Below are 14379 nucleotides of genomic sequence, written 5' to 3'. Positions count from 1 at the left end.
TTTTTTTAACATCCTCCAATCCACGGGGATGTTAAAGAATGAGCCTGAATGCCGGGCGAAGTTCGGAGATTTCCGTTGGGAAGTTTGCGCCTGCGCAGTCAGTGAAGGAACTTCCCCCATAGCGGAACATTGAGGACAAGTCACCGGCTGTCATCCATTGGCTGGAACCCGCTGATTGGCCTCTGTTGAGAAGGGGGTCACAGTATAATTCAGGGGCCCCCCTCCCCCCAGCCCTGCAGAGTGAGGGGCCCCTTACCCCCTCGGATATACAGGGTGATGGCTCTCTTTGCTGTACACTGTCATGGGCCCTTACCACTACAAGGTAAGGGGTCCCTCCATCCCAGGCTTCCAATTTACCATACATTGTCAGTTGCCCCTCCTCTTTAGTCCTATAGGGTAAGGGCCCTTCCACCTCAGGCCTGCAGACTGGGGCCCCCTTTACTTTCAGAGTACATTAAGTTAGGGCTCGACAAATCCAGGTCGCCATGGCAACTAGAAATAGCGTCCTGGCGAGTGGGGTCTTGGCTTGGAAGGTGGGCAAAAAAAAAAAGTGTTTTTGTTCCATAGGACCGGCGCTCCGAGGACTAGGCCGAAGCCGCGGCCTCGCCTACAACATCCTGCCCGCAGCTCGCTGCGATCCTGGGAAAAGGCCTGCTCGCGGCATTTTCCCAGTATCGCTGCAAGCAGGATTAGTTAGGCGAGGTCGCGGCTTCAGCCTAGTCCGCAGAGCGCCTTTTCCCCAGGATCACGACAGACTAGGCCGAAGCCGCGGCCTCGCCTAAAAACTTAGGACCGGCGCTCCGCGGACCAGGCCGAAGCCCCGGCCTCGCCTAAAAACATCCTGCCCGCAGCGATCCTGGCAAAAGGCCGCGAGCGGCATCAGGCCGGATGCCGCTCGCGGCCTTTTCCCAGGATCGCGGCGAGCTGCGGGCAGGATGTTTTAGGCGAAGGCCGCGGCTTCGGCCTGATCCGCGGAGCGCCGGTCCTATGGGATGGAATGTACAATTAAGAAAAAATGTTTTTTTTTGTTTTTTTATTTAGAAACAAAACGGTAGTGCCAAGTGTTAATGCAAAGGCATTCGGAACTCAGCAACCCTATTTAGCAGTGCATGCATAAAAATATCACCACCCCAGTACCAGAATTAGACATTTAATGTAAAATATATAATAAGTCTTTGAACAGTATTAATTCCAAGGGTGCCTTCTACAATCCTCCTCTGTCAAAATTAAAATGCATTTATATATACTACAGTCTCAAAGGTCCTTTTTCTTGTACTGCAATGTCTTCTGCCCTGGCACAGCATGCATACTCACTGTTAACCATCCTCTGACAATTAAGAGTTCTACCCGGCGACAAACTTTTACCCTTTAAAATCTCCATAGGCGACATTTAAAAAATTCTACAGGTTGCATGTTTTGAGTTAGAGGAGGTCTAGGGCTAGAATTATTGCTCTCGCTCTACCAATTGTGGCGATACCTCACGTGTGGTTTGTATACCGTTTACATATGCGGGCGCTGCTCACATATGCGTTCGCTTCTGCGCGCAAGCTCGGCACGCGTTTTCTGGCTCCTAACTTTTTTAGCTGGCTCCTAGATTCCAAGCAAATTTGTCAGGGGCCAATGCACTTTAATTCTACAGGGTAAGGGGCCCCTCCCACACAGTGATGGGCCCTTCCAACTCAGGCCTGCTGTGCAAAGTCCCATATACTGTTGAGGGGGTCATTTATTTTATATGTACAAGGTGAGGCCCTCCCCACCTCAGACCAGCATAGTAAGCGTTCCCTCCTCAGATCTGCACTGCCCCAGCCAGCCGTGGTAGTCTCAGTCACGGCATAGGCCACGCCTACTGTCGAGAGGCGGGGACACAAGCTCATAGACATCAGAAATGAAGGGGCGGAGCCTGCACCGATCAGGCGTGAGCACGTGGCTGGAGGCCGTTACCTTTGTGCGTCACTCTGAGGGAGGCGCAGTCAGCGATTAGCCCGCTAGAGGAGCCGCACAATTCGCCAGTTCTCCGTCACGCCCACCTGGATGTCTTCTGAAGCAACGCCTTTGGCCGGTAAGAGGGCGGAGATTGTAACTAGGGGATTCAGAGAGATAGGGGGCGGGCATTTACTGAAACCAAGATGTTGTAATGGTTACAGACGCTAGGTGTATGTTGTAGTGAGAGGGGGTGGGATCTCCTCTATAGCTCCTCCCCGTCGCTCTCTACTGACCTCCAGTATCCGCCCCTTCCATGCAGTACATTGAATGGGCGGTGCGGGCTCAAAGAGCAGCCCAGCTGTCCAATTTCAAGTCCCGCCCATTATTATCTGACAGCCTACAGAAGCCGGTGACTTGTCCTGAATGTTCCCCTATGGGGGAAGTTCCTCCACTGACTGCGCAGGCGCAAACTTCCCGACGGAAATCCCCGAACCTCGCCCGGCATCCAGGCTCATTCTTTAACATCCCCGTGGATTGGAGGATGTTAAAAAAAGGGCCAGGAGGCCGAGCGAGCGAAGCGAGCCGTCCGAGCGCAGCGAGGACGTGAGGCCGACTGGCCACTTACCTCACTATCCACGTCGCCCTGGATGCCGGCCGCCGTTCGGGGATTTCCGTCAGCAAGTTTGCACCTGCGCAGTGCTTGAAGGAACTTTCCCGATGGCTGGAACCATCTCAGCGCATCAGTTCGCGCATGCGCTGGAACTTCCACGATAGCTGGAACCAGCATGTCAGATCACCGGCTGTACCGGCCAATCACAGGGCACTCAGCGCCGCGCGGCACCTCAGTCAGAGCGTGTCGGTTACCTAGCAACCAAATGTCAACACCGTAGGGTCTATTTTCCTTCCACTGTGACGTCACATAACTCATCTGAAAGGAGGAGAGAGGACGGACGTGTTGTGTGTGGGCGGTGTCTGTGCCGTGTTGGAGGAGGAGAATTCCCGGTAATGATTGTGTGACATTCCAATGCTCAGTTGCTACAAGGGATGCCAATTTTCTTGGGATGCCGATCTTACTGCTACACCGGATGTAAGGGAGAACTCTGATAGGGACTCCCGATTTAAGGGGGCACTCCGATTGGGACCCCCGATTTAAGGGGGAACTCTGATGGGGACACTCAATTTAAGGGGGAACTCCGATGAAAACATTTGATTTAAAGGAGAAGTATAGCTAAAGTTTTTTTTGGCAGCTGGCTCAGCCTCTCAGCATCCACTTGGGGATTGACCCAGCCCCCTACGCACTCTCGCAATGTCTCCCTCCGCATTGGTCAGATTGATATTAGCGACAGCCATTGGCTCCTGCTGCTGTCAATCAAATGCTATGAGGAGGGAGTAGTCAAAAGACACATATTGGGTGGCTCGGGAGTGAGCACGCACAGGTGCCCCCATGAAATGTGTTTTTCCATGGGGGTACTCACCAAAGAGGAGGGGCCTGGAGTGTTGACAGGGGATTCAGAAATGGAGGATCAGGGTTCTTGTGTGCAAAACCATTACAAAAAGCAGGTAATTATAAGATGATTATTATTTGAATAATAAAAAAAAAATTGAAGGTTTAATGTCGCTTTAAATGTAAAAACAACAGCTGACAGAAATTCCCCTCCAATAATCTATATGAGCCGCCATCACCAAGAAGGACTTTCATTTAACCTTTCCTCTGCCCAGTCCATACGTCATACAGACAGCTAAAGGAGCCGCATGATTGGCCTGTTCTCTGTCACGCCTACCTTGATGTCTTCCTAAAGCAACATATTTGGCCGGTGTTTCATCAGATTTGGCAACCCGTCAGAATTTGTACGTTTGGTCGCCACCATCTTGCTACACCCCGCACTCCTACACAGTAAGTATACAGTGAGAAGGTGGCAAGCGGACATCTTGTTACACCCACCAGAGTTTTGCAACTATTTGAAATCCGTATGACTGTTTAGATGTTGCATTTTAAAAACGAGCCTGCAGATCTCACAGGTTTACGGATCTCTCAGAACACCGCTGCTTTAAAAAATCTACATGAAAACAGTCAGATGTATTTCAAAATACTCAATTTGACTATATAAGCTCCGTTTACTGTTAAAAATTAAGTGAAATGCAAAACTCTGGTGGGTGTAACACGATGTCCGCTTGCCTCCTTCTCATTGTATCCTTACTGTGGAGGAGTGCGGGGTGTAGCAAGATGGCGGCGACGAAACGTCACTTCCGTTACAAATTCTGACGGGTCGCCTAATCTGACGAAACACCGAAAAGAGGGCGGAGATTGTAACTAGGGGATTTAGAGAGATAGGGGGCGGGGATTTACTGAAGCCCAGTAGGACATTTTTACTAAAGAATGGGAGGAAACCATGGGCGGATCTAGGACGGATGTGCCCCCCCCCCCTTATCCCAGATTTTAATTGCACCTCCCACCCACAACACTTCTCCACTCCTGACGCTGCGGAGGCCGATTTTAATTCTACGCTGGTGTTGTGACAAAATTACCAACCTGGCAGAATGTGCAACCCGAGTCACTTCCTGTGACCCAGAATCAGCTGTAGCTCCAAACCACGTGCGCTGCGCAGGCGCAATGCGTCATACATCCCTTCAGTGGCTGACGTCGGTGCACAGAGGAATTTGCCTGACAAAATGCTCCACTGACTACTGCACATGCGCACAGCAAAAATCAACTAACACTTACAAAATTTACGTGGATAAGCCCATCTTGGTACACCTTACACTCAACCCCTGTCACACCTACAGTAAGCAGACGGGGCAGTGGACATCTTGCTACACCAAACCCCGTTTTCAATTTGCAAACTAATTTGAGCAATCGAGTGAGCTTATCTACATAAATATAGTAGCAAGAGCAATGTAATTAGTTTCCCAATTCATAATGGTGTTCGGTGTAGCAAGATGTCCGCTGCCCGGCTGCTTACTGTAGGTGTGACGGGGTTGAGTGTAAGGTGTACCAAGATGGGCTTATCCACGTAAATGTTGTAAGTGTTAGTTGATTTCCGCCACGCGCATGCGCAGTAGTCGGTCAAGCATTTTGTCAGGGAAATTCCTCTGTGCACCGACATCAGCCACTGATTGGATGTATGACGCATTGCGCCTGCGCAGTGCACGTGGTTTGGAGCTACAGCTGATTCCACGTCACAGGAAGTGACACGGGTTGCACATTCTGCCAGGTTGGTCATTTTGTCAGGACACCACAAAAGGGTGGAGAGAGAAGAGGGGTGGAGTCAGGGCAGAGATGCCCCCAAGCTGTTGTCATGGTTACAGACACCGGATCTGCTGAGCATCTCACACACAGGACGTTTGTCAGAACTCTGTGTGCGGGGCTGAAGAGAGGCTGTAGAAGCAGGAGAGGCAATTGGCATCTATTTATTCCATTCTATCTTTATAATAATAATAGAAATACACTGTATGTCCGTAAACATGGCTGATGAGGCCTAGCAGAGTCACACCACTAGCCGTTGTCATGGTTACAGACGCCGGCTGTGGTGGGGGGCGGGAACTTTTAGGTAAGGACATTTCCTTCATCACAGACAGACCTCCATCCTCCTGTTCTGTCACCAGTGTAAGAAAAAAAAAGCCATTTGTCACCAACATTGGAGAGAGATAAATTCTCCCAATCGGATTATTTCCATTTGTATATTTACAATGAAAGGGACCCGATCGTTATCTGTATTCTCTATTAATAATGATGGGTAGAAAACATACATTATATATCTCCTAAACATGCACCGTATAGGAGATGTTTACTTTTTACTGCACTGATGATGTCATTGGCGCATGCGCTGTGAAAAAACTGCCCTCCGAGCCGTTTCTTCACTAGTGAGTGCCGTGGGAGTGACATCACGTGACTCCGGCCAGTCACATAGCCGGAATCCACGGGCCCAGAAGGAAGAGGGGCAAGGATGGATGCGGCCTCCAGCAGGGACAGTGCAGGCTTTGTTTGCAGGAAAGTGTCACATAATGTGCTAGTATATGATGCATACTAGCACATTATGCTTTTACTTTGCAGGGGACAAAAAAGGGAAGTAACACCCATCAGGGTTTACTTCCTCTTTAAAGCCCCCACTAAGTGATAAAATTACATTTTTTACCCCCTCCCTCCCACACCTTCTAACGTGTGCTGACAGTCTATTTTCCTTCCCCTGTGAAGTCCTCCATTGGTCCCTTATTGCTGCCAGTTTTGGTACATGGGAGCGCTAATCCAGTGCTCCAATGACACCCCAACACCACTGGCCCCCCACCACCCCCCTGTAATGATGTCTGTCCTCTTTTCACTCCTGAGTAGTGTGATGGCCCCAAAATCCTTCACCTGCACAGCAGCTCCTGGCTCTACACCTTCACTGTGTGTGTGGGCAGGCGGGGCTCTACCCTAGGAGACATGTATATATGTGAGACAGGGCTTTAGGCTGGGCTCACACTATTGTGAATTGGATGTGAGTTTCAACGCATTCAATTCGCATGACAGGAGGCTGTGATTGGCTCTCAAGGGAGCCGGTTCACACATCTCTGGGGTGGCCGCAGAGCAGACTGCAGAAGAGTCCTGTGCGTCTTTGGCTCCGTTTCAGGTTCTAATTCAGCCAAAAATTCTGACCTGAAACGGTGAAGGGGGATGTACCAGACCCCCTGCTGTGCCCTGCGGCCGCACATAGTGTGGACCCAGCCTTAGATTGTAAGCTCTCTCAGCCTAGGTTCACACTGTAGCAATGTGGGTACCAGTGAAATTTCAGCGCCGGTTCTTGCATCGCATCTCTCCCACAGGCAGTTCACACTGCTCTCTGAACTGCTGCAGGTTTCAATACCCCAGACCAGTGCCCCCAATAGCATGTCCATAAGACACTGCCGTCCCTGCTCTCTCTTCATTAGCTCACTGGCTGTGATTCTCAGCCAATGAGGAGAAAGAGAGAAACCAGGGACAGCTGAGGCTCCTGTGCACATTGCTGGATCAGGAGGGTCTCGGGTAAGTATTAGGAGGGCTGTGGGGGGAAGCTGCACACAGAAGCTTTGTTACCTTCATGCATAGTATGCAGCCTTTACAGTCACTTTAAAGAGGGAATTTGCATGAGCTTTTGTGATCAGGAAGGATTTTTATTGAAGGGGATACATGCTATGTTTGGCATTGCCGTCAGAAGACTGTTTTGAGCAGCTAGCTCCCGGCTTTACTGTAAAAGTGTCAGTTTTACCCCCCCCACCAGTCTTTTCCATCTGGGTGCACAGCATATGAAGCACAGTCCTGAAAATGAAATGGTAGCTCCAGGAGTTAAAGGGTCACTAAAGGAAAAAAATGTTTTAGCTGAAATGACTGTTTACAGGACATAGAGACATAATAGTTAAACGATTCCTTTTAAAAATAGATAAAAAACAATCATATAATGTGCCTGCAGTGTAGTTTCGTTTTTGCTGTTGTTTGCTGGTTCTCTGATGTACAGAGAGCCACTAGAGGGCAGTCAGCCAATAGAGAGCAGTGATACTTTGTCTAAAACTCCTCAGCACCAATCCAGTTTCGTTTTACACACAGCTCCTTGATTAGTGACCACCGTGAGAAATCTCCCAGTACTGTGGTTATCAGGAAACAGGCAACCAGGAAGTGTCCAGAACAGAGAGGATTTACAGCAACATGAAAGCAAAAACGAACAATGAGAACATGAAACCAGGACTGCAGCAAGGTAAAGGAAGCTATTTAGCTAAAAAAAAAAATTCCTTTAGTGACCCTTTAAAGTGGTGAAGGATGTGCTGTGCACCCAAAGCAATGCCGATCGTGCAACAAGAGAAAATTGGGGAAAGAGGCGGAGCTTCGTGCATAGGCATGTTATACATAGTTACATTGGTTCAGCTTGGACCAATGTAACTATATATACCGTATTATCTAATGTATACTCGCCTTCCTTTCTCTACCACACTGCTTTATTCTGCTGATATGCGTCTTCCACACACATTGGCGGGCGTTTTTGTAGCATGTGACGTGATTTTTGAATTCCAAGCTCAAAGTAACACAAACATAATCATGTACAAAGAATGCCGCCGTCACAATCTCTGCACTAAATCTTTGGCACTATTAATGGTATATTTGCACAATGTTTATCATTTGGAAGAAATTAAACAATAAAAGACACAGACTTTATTTTTTGTACTTTATTTATAGGACATTAAGCACTTTTTTTTGTAAAGGTAAAAAAAAAAAAAAGAAGCGGCCATGCACCTCCTCTTCTCGGGGCCCTGCCAGTGCTCCTGACCCCTCTTCTCTGTCCAGTGTATGCCTGCTCCTGAACCCCAGTGCTGCTTCCATTGATACAGACAGACGGACTCAGCCCCACCCCTGACTTTGATTGACAGCCAATGGCTCCGGATACCTCAGCAAAGCCAGTGGGACCCCTAAATGAGAGGGGAGAACAGCTGTAGACATGTACAGCGCTCAATTGAATGAGGGCTCAGGTAATTAAGAGGGGGGGGGGTTGAGGAGGGAAATTCCGATCGTCTGTAGCAATTCCGACGCGCAAAATTCCGACGCATTCTCAAAAACAATTTGACGCATGCTCTGAAGCATTGAACTTCATTTTCTCGGCTCGGCGTAGTGTTGTACGTCACCGCATTCTTGACGGTCGAAAGTTCAGAGAGCTTTTGTGTGACCGTGTGTATGCAAGCCAAGCTTGAGCGGAACTCTGTCGGAAAAAACATCCAAGGTTTTCCTGATGGAAAATCCGATCGTGTGCACGGGGCATTACACTGCAGGTCCTCAGTAGATTCCTCTCCGGCAAGGAAAACCATGTGCAGCATAGTAGTGACATTACCGAATCTCATGCCAAATCTGATGAGATTAGCCTCTAACAGTGCCAGTGCTTCTGGCAAAGATGTTAAAAGAGAAGTCCAGGTCTCCCCTGCATATCCCAGCACAGACACTGCAATTACCCACCGGACGATGTACCCCCCTTCATGACCAGGCCATTTCGGCAATACAGCACTGCGTTACTTTAACTCAGTGTTTCTCAACTCCAGTCCTCAAGGCGCCCCAACAGGTCATGTTTTCAGGATTTCCCTCAGATGAAATGGCTGTGGTATTTAGAGTTTAACTGACAATTGCGCTGTCATGCGACACTACACATAAATAAACTGTATGTCATTTTTTCCCCACAAAGAGAACTGTCTTTTGGTGGCATTTGATCTTCTTCTGCGTTATTTTATTTGTTGTGCTATAAACTAAAAAAATTAAAATTTTGAAAGAAAACCACATTATTTTTTATTTTCTGCTATGAAACATATACAATAAAAAAATGTTTTTAAAAAAAAAATCGAATTTCTTCATAAATTTAGACTAATATGTATTCTGCTACATGGTTTTTGTTAAAAAAAATAAAATCCCAATAAGCATTTATTGATTGGTTTGCTTGAAAATGTAGTATTTTTATACTAGTAATGGTGGCAATCAGCAAGCTACAATGGGACTGCAATATTGCAGCAAACAATCGGACACTAACTGACACTTTGTGAACCAGAGTCACTAATACAGTGATCAGTAATAATATGCACTGTACTAATGACACTGGCTGGGAAGGGGTTAAAGATCTAGGGCGATTAAAGGGTTAAATGTGTGCCTGACCAGTATTTATTGCTTTCACTGAGGGATGTGCTGGATTTTATTCCCTTTTATTTATATAGATAGAGCTCCGTCCAGTGTGTCTCCTCACCAATCAGTGGGTGCCGGCCGTCATCCATTGGCTGGAACCCGCTGATTGGCCTCTGTTGAGGAGGGGGTCACAGTATAATTCAGGGGCCCCCCTCTGCACTGCCCCCCAGCCAGCCGTGGTAGTCTCAGTCACGATCGTGCCAGACAGAGAATGTGGGGAGGAGCCACGGGCCGGCAGCACATAGGCCACACCTACTGTCGAGAGGCGGGGACGCGAGCTCATAGACATCAGAAATTAAGGGGCGGGGCCTGCACCGATCAGGCGTGAGCGCGCGGCGGGAGGCCGTTAAATTTGCGTCACTCTGAGGGAGGCGCAGTCAGCGATTAGCCCGCTAGAGGAGCCGCACAATTCGCTGGTTCTCCGTCACGCCCACCTGGATGTCTTCTGAAGCAACGCCTTTGGCCGGTAAGAGGGCGGAGATTGTAACTAGGGGATTCAGAGAGATAGGGGGCGGGCATTTACTGAAACCAAGATGTTGTAATGGTTACAGACGCTAGGTGTATGTTGTAGTGAGAGGGGGTGGGATCTCCTCTATAGCTCCTCCCCGTCGCTCTCTACTGACCTCCAGTCTCTGCCCCTGCCATGCAGTACATTGAATGGGCGGTGCGGGCTCAAAGAGCAGCCCAGCTGTCCAATTTCAAGTCCCGCCCATTATTATCTGACAGCCTACAGAAGCCGGCTGTACCGGCCAATCACAGGGCACTCAGCGCCGCGCGGCACCTCAGTCAGAGCGTGTCGGTTACCTAGCAACCAAATGTCAACACCGTAGGGTCTATTTTCCTTCCACTGTGACGTCACATAACTCATCTGAAAGGAGGAGAGAGCCGAGAGAGGACGGACGTGTTGTGTGTGGGCGGTGTCTGTGCCGTGTTGGAGGAGGAGAATTCCCGGTAATGAGTGTGTGACATTCCAATGGGGACACCGGATGTAAGGGAGAACTCTGATAGGGACTCCCGATTTAAGGGGGCACTCCGATTGGGACCCCCGATTTAAGGGAGAACTCTGATGGGGACACTCAATTTAAGGGGGAACTCCGATGAAAACATCTGATTTAAAGGAAACGTATAGCTAAAGTTTTTTTTGGCAGCTGGCTCAGCCTCTCAGCATCCACTTGGGGATTGACCCAGCCCCCTACGCACTCTCGGCAATGTCCCCCTCCGCATTGGTCAGATTGATATCAGCGGCAGCCATTGGCTCCTGCTGCTGTCAATCAAATGCTATGAGGAGGGAGTAGTCAATAGACACAGATTGGGTGGCTCGGGAGTGAGCACGCACAGGTGACCCCATGAAATGTGGTTTTCCATGGGGGCACTCGCCAAAGAGGAGGAGCCTGGAGTGTTGACAGGGGATTTAGAAATGGAGGATCGGTGCAAAACCATTACACAAAGCAGGTAATTATAAGATGATTATTATTTTAATAATAAAAAAAAAATTTAAGGTTTAATGTCGCTTTAAATGTAAAAACAACAGCTGACAGAAATTCCCCTCCAATAATCTATATGAGCCGCCATCACCAAGAAGGACTTTCATTTAACCCTTCCTCTGCCCAGTCCATACGTCATACAGACAGCTAAAGGAGCCGCATGATTGGCCTGTTCCCTGTCACGCCTACCTTGATGTCTTCCTAAAGCAACGTATTTGGCCGGTGTTTCATCAGATTTGGCAACCCGTCAGAATTTGTACGTTTCGTCGCCACCATCTTGCTACACCCCGCACCCCTATTTACGTTTTTATTTTTACACTTTCCCTTTTTAAAAGAAACATTTTGATCAGTTTTATCCCCATCCCTTGTATAGGAATAGTATGCGATCGGTCGTCTTTATGGAGAGATGTAGGGTCTATAAGACCATTTATTACACTGTAAACAGTGTAATAAATGAATACAATAAAAAAAATGAAAAACAAAATTCAAACAAATATAATATAGGCAAAGGTAGGTTGTTCAAATCGCATGGGCAGCATATTGGCTCCATCTAGTGGCTATAATGTGGTATTTTCTTCCATTAGCCTGAAAATATTAGATTTTGCTCCATTCGCACAGAATGGATTTACAAGTTGTGATAGATGAATAGCCACGTAATTTTTTTTCTATAAAGAGTCGGTATAAATGGGAACAATGCAGATAATGCAAATTTTACATATTTGTGACCCTGTTGTGCATTGTAGAATTACTTAGCATTTTCCCCCTTTTGTCTGTAGGTGGCTGCCATGCAGAAAACACTGAACTTTGCCCTTTATGTTCTGCTTCCATTCCTCAATGGTGAGTTGCCCCCTAATTTTTATTTTTCATCCTTCTGAATGCTTTAAGATCGTTACCTACATGCCTCATGTATGCCAGTTCTCTATTACAAATCTTGGAGACATGTACATGGTAACAACAATCTTGCCAAAGGTTTTTCGATATTTAACCACTTACCCCCCGGACCATATTGCTGCCCAAAGACCAGAGTACTTTTTGCGATTCGGGACTGCGTCGCTTTAACAGACAATTGCGCGGTCGTGCGACGTGGCTCCCAAACAAAATTGGCGTCCTTTTTTTCCCACAAATAGAGCTTTCTTTTGGTGGTATTTGATCACCTCTGCGTTTTTAATTTTTTGTGCTATAAACAAAAATAGAGCGACAATTTTGAAAAAAATGAATATTTTTTACTTTTTGCTGTAATAAATATCCCCCAAAAATATATATAAAAAACATTTTTTTTCCTCAGTTTAGGCCGATACATATTCTACATATTTTTCGTAAAAAAAAATCGCAATAAGCGTTTATTGATTGGTTTGCGCAAAAGTTATAGCGTTTACAAAATAGGGGGTATTTTTATGTCATTTTTATTAATATATATTTTTTACTAGTAATGGCGGCGATCAGCGATTTTTTTTTTTTTTCGGTATTGCGACATTATGGCGGACACTTCGGACACTTTTGACACATTTTTGGGACCATTGGCATTTTTATAGCGATCAGTGCTGGTCAGGTCCTTGTTGTAGTACTAAGGCATTCGTTCGTATATTATAAAGAATTATAAAATGGACCTGTGTAGGGCAAGTAGTGGAATACCCTTCCCCATTCCTCCCCACTCTTTTTCTTTTTTTTGTTTGTTTGTTTTTTTTTACTTATAATTCTTTGTTTTTTCTTCCCCCCCTGGGGTTATATTTTAGACAAATAAGCGAGAGGTATTTATATACCTAAATAATATGTGCATGTCAACATAGGTTACAAGTAGACAATGTAATCTATTGTTGTGACAATGTATGATGGTATATGTCTTAATAAAAATTAATAAATTAGGAATGCCTCCTATAGGTACCAAGGTACGTTTAGGTAATTAAGCCGCAGGGATTTTAAACCCCTGGACTGGTAAAGGGGCAACTCGATGTCTCCTAGCGAGTGATCCCTGGCCTCAGGTAGAGCGGGACCAGGGGGGGGGGGGGGGGATGGGGTCCAGTGTAAGTTCACCTTACAGATTTTCTATAAAGAGGAACTTACCCTTTAATAACGTATTTTTACGGCTTTTATTGTAGACTGTGTTGCAGTTGGAGAGTTTTTCCTAACACTGCTATCACTGAGGGCAAATATTTTAAATGTGGCCCTGGATGGAAGTAAAAACCTTACAGGGGTGGTAATCCTTCCCTTTCACCTTGCAAAACTTAGAAAACCAGTTTCAGCTGTACTCCCTTTAAATTCCAAAATTGGACCATTTTTTAAAAACTCCCCTTGGAGGTTAAAAATGAAAAGGCACTGGCAGCAAGCTTGTCTCCTCTCCAGCCTGGAGCCTGGCTTAAACAGGAAGCAAACTTCCTCTGCTGACATTTACCTATAGGTAAGCCTATAATAAGGCTTATCTATAGGTGGTGTAAATATTTCCTAAACGTTTGCCGTATAGGAGATATTTAGATTACGTGCAGCCAGTGACATCACTGGTGCATGCGCTCTGAAGGAACGGCCACGAGTGTCGTTCCTTCCGAGTCCTGTGCCATGAACGAATAAATGTTCAGACATGCGCGGGAGTAATTGCAGCTTTAGCCAATCGCATACAGGGTTAAATCGAGCAGCAAGGATGCAACATATCGCCTCCTCACCACCTGTCAAACACCTCTGAAAAGTGATCCACCATGTGAATGAGCCTAACCACACTTGCTAGTTTTTTTACCGATAATACTTGAATACTTGCACAACGCACAGCATGTGCAGCAGAATGTTGAATGGGTAAAGCCTGACCTCCGTTTCCTCTCTTCCTCCAGGGGTACATAGTGATCATGATGGACCTGGAGACAACTCTGTCCTCTCTGGATTTCAAGCTCTTCAAAGGACAACACTTCAAGCTTTTCGGATGAGAAGAATTACAAACAAGTGTTGCTGAATGAAATTCTACCTGTACTGTAAACCTGCTGTTTTTAAAGTGATATTAAACGCTAATAGATTTATTTTTTAACTTTAACTATTTTTAATACCGTGTGTAGCTCCCTCAATTTTTAAGATTGCCTACCCCAGCATTCCATCCCGGTTTCCCTGACTTCTGCTCCCGTTCCCAGTTTCAAGATGGCTTCCTTGGCTTGCAGGCTCTTCTGGAGCAGAGGTTCTCAACCTCAGTCAAGTACCCCCAACGGGGCATGTTTTGGGAACTTCCCTTAGACAAAATAGCTCATGTCAATACCATGTCATTGATATTGATTCAAAGCAGCTATTCAAAGTAAAGGAAAACCTGAAAACATGGCTTGTTTGGGGGTATTTGAGGAC

At 46.7% G+C, this 14379-nt stretch overlaps 1 long non-coding RNA gene across 1 annotated transcript; it reads left to right on the top strand.

Annotated features, from left to right (window-relative positions):
- The first annotated feature begins 9801 nt into the window (after positions 1 to 9801).
- On the top strand, positions 9802 to 14074 carry LOC120931699. The gene is made up of 3 exons (XR_005747892.1): positions 9802 to 10049; positions 11844 to 11904; positions 13884 to 14074. It is a non-coding gene; the product is annotated as an uncharacterized LOC120931699 (long non-coding RNA).
- The last annotated feature ends 305 nt before the right edge of the window (positions 14075 to 14379 follow it).

The sequence above is a fragment of the Rana temporaria genome, chromosome 3 (genome assembly GCF_905171775.1).
Source record: "Rana temporaria chromosome 3, aRanTem1.1, whole genome shotgun sequence".
Lineage (NCBI taxonomy): Eukaryota > Metazoa > Chordata > Amphibia > Anura > Ranidae > Rana > Rana temporaria.
The sequence above is the reverse complement of the archived record's forward strand: the minus strand, read 5'-3'. Positions and strand labels throughout refer to the sequence as shown.